We start from the raw sequence: 3309 nt of genomic DNA, 5'->3' as shown, positions 1-3309 counted from the left end.
CTCAACATGTTACATATTGTTAAGATTTTTATACAGCATTCTTAAAATAACAAAATTAAATTACAGAGAACAGAGCAGTGATTCCTACCTAGGGTTAGGGGTATGATTATAAAGGGGGAGGATAGGTGGGGCAGAGTGTCTTCGGTGAGGTAGAACCGTTCTACATATTAGGTGTGAAGTTTATTATACAAACATTAACATATAAATCTAAACATATTTTAAAAATTCATAGAATTCCTACACCAAAAAGAGGCGCATGTCAACATTACTGAAATCTGAACAAAGTCCAAAGTTTATTTGATTGTATTGATCTAATGTCAATTCCTGGTTCTGGTAATTGTGCTAAGGTTATGTAAGATCTTTATCATTGGAGAAGTTGAGTAAAAAATATACAGGAACTCTCTGAACTGTTTTTTTTTCAACTTTTTAAAATAAAAATGATTCAACACACACACACACACACACACACACACACACACACACACATAAACACCATCCATATGTGTGGATGCAAAGACCCACACACAAAATACTATATGAAGATGAAGGCAGATCCTGGGATGATGCTTCTAGAAGCCAAAGACTATGAATCCCAAAGACTGTCAGCAAACTACCAGAAAATAGGTGAGAGGCATGGAAAAGATTCTCTTTCACACCCCTCAGAAAGAAACAATTCTGCTGACACTTTGGCCTTGGACTTCTAGTCTCCAGAACTGGGAGATGATAAGTTTTCATTGTTCAAGCCACCCAGTTTGTGGTAATTTGTTAAGGCAGCCATAGCAAACTAATACAGACTGAATGAGACGTTTAGAATTTTAGAGTATATACCATATATTCCATGCAAAAAAAACAAAAACCAAAAAACAACCTACACATGTATGTTCTGGTGATGGTAAAACAGAAAATCTTTTAATGATCTGTCTTAGTCTGTTTGGGTTACTGTATCAAAATACCATATACTGGGTGGCTTACCCAACAGAAATGCATTTTCTCACAGCTTCAGTGGCAGGAAATCTGAAATCAGTGACAACATGCTCAGGTTTTGGTGAAAGCTCTTCCTGGCTCTCAGATGATCACCTTCTTGATGTGTCTTCATGTGGCAGAGAGACTGAGAGAGAGCAGGAGAGAGTGCATTGATATGTCTTGTCATCAGGACACTGATCTCAACATGAGGGTCCCAACCTCATGATCTCCATCTAAACCTGATTATCTCCCAGAGACCCCATCACCATATACCCTTACATTGTGGCTAGGACTTCAACATATGAATTTTGGTGGAATCCAAATATTCTGTCCATGGCAGGTCTAATAGGCACAATTGAGTTGAACAGGACTATGTGGAATATTGGAAGACTAAGCAACCGTTTATTAAACTGAAAGAATTTACTCAGCACCACATTAATCCCCAAGGAGATTTTAACAATGTGTGACAGCCATAAACTTGATTCGATCCTTGCTGCCAGGCCAGAATTAATTGGCTCTCATATCTCAACTACCTTCTCAAATATATGTCCTATTATTTAAAGTCCTGAAACAGTTGACCTTTCCAGCCCTCAAGGCCTTTTCTTTCTTGCTCTGTTCTCTCTTATTCCAGGAAATTCTTCCCTGAGCTCATCTTTTTCATGTAAAATCTTGACAAAAGCAGTCAATAGCATCTAACACACACCACTAATGTCCACTTGTAACGTGATCTACTCCCTGAGTTACTGCTGGACAGTTTTATCGGATGTTTTGTCTCTATGTACCACACCCACCATTTTGCCAGCACCATTCTCCATCTACTATGGAGATACCACATATTTAGAAATTTGTTGGAATAGGACCATAACTCTACCTACCAATGTTCATTCATATCAGTCAGCATAGGCTAAGTTCTGCTGTGATAATATAACTCCCAAATCTTGGTGGCTTAACAATAACAACAAAAAGTTTAGTCTCGCACCTACTATATACAAAATGTGGTTGAGGTAAGGGTCTCAGCTTCCGACACTCACGGGCTGTGGCTAATAGAGGCCATTCTGTACCTGTAACATCTGGGACACTAGATCTACTCAGGACAGTTTTTAAAGTCACCGTTAGATCCTAGAGCAAACAAATCATATTCGGCATTTGTTTTCTATTTCCCACAGCACGAAGTAAATACTGGAGAGAATCACTGCTTGATTTAGCAATAAGAAAATAAAAATAAAATAAAAGATAAACATTGAAATCACTCCCTCCCAAAATGAAATCTATACTTAAGTTGCTTATATAGTATTAGATGAAAATATTTGCCTACATTTTTCCAAGAGAGAGTAGCAACTTTACTGTTCCTATTTTTTCTGCTTTGTTTAGACTAAATAAATGTATCTAAAAAGTTTGTCATCAGCGGATAATAAAACCACACATTGATCATCTGTTATTTCCTGATATTACATACTATATAGATGCCCACAGGAATTATACATATATGAAGGAAATAGAGGAGTATTACAACATGACTTCATAAGAGGAATAAAAAGAGAAATATATATACTATTCTCAAATTTCTAAAGACCTTAAATTATTACAAGTTCTGCTTGGTTTCTTAAGAAAATGGAGTACCTATAGAAAGCATGTAATTAATCTGTAATTTCAGGTATGGTTAAACTTAAGGAAAAAATCACTAAGTAAATAAAGGTTATCCTTGAATCATCTTTTCTCATTTTCCTTTGCTGAATACTCTTCTCTCTTTCTGCCCCATCTGTCTAGATTTCCCAGAACTATGACTGCTTGTCCCAGATATAATGTTAGGTATTACTTCCTTGTAGTAAACTGTTGTTTACTTTCTTTCTTTCTTTTTTTAAATTTTATTTATTTTTGAGAGAGAAAAAGGGAGTGCGAAAGTGGGGGAGGAGCGGAGAAAGAGGGAGACTGAGGATCTGAAGCAGGCTCTGTGCTGGATGCTCGGAACCCAATGCAGGGCTCGAACTCTTGGACCGTGAGATTATGACCTGAGCGGAAACCAAGAAACGTTCACTTAATGGACAGAGCCTCTCAGGCACTCCCACTGTTAACTTTCATTACTTCCACCAAAATATGCCAAGAAAAAATTCATAAAATAAAAAAAAAATTCATCACACAAATCCATAAGAATGCAAACAATGACAATGTGATGGCTGTGGAGTTGTTTATGTATTAATTTAAACAAAGACATTCCTATTATTAGAAGCAAATAAGTCAAACACAAAATAAATAAATGTATAAATAAGGTCTCTTAACCCAAATAAGTCATCAGGAGTTATGCATAGAAAAGTAGGGCAGACAATTTTGTCCAAGAAAGGCAGATGA

The sequence above is a fragment of the Panthera pardus genome, unplaced genomic scaffold (genome assembly GCF_024362965.1).
Source record: "Panthera pardus isolate Hobbes unplaced genomic scaffold, ASM2436296v1 HiC_scaffold_13, whole genome shotgun sequence".
NCBI classification, from domain to species: domain Eukaryota; kingdom Metazoa; phylum Chordata; class Mammalia; order Carnivora; family Felidae; genus Panthera; species Panthera pardus.
This window is presented reverse-complemented; position numbering follows the sequence as displayed.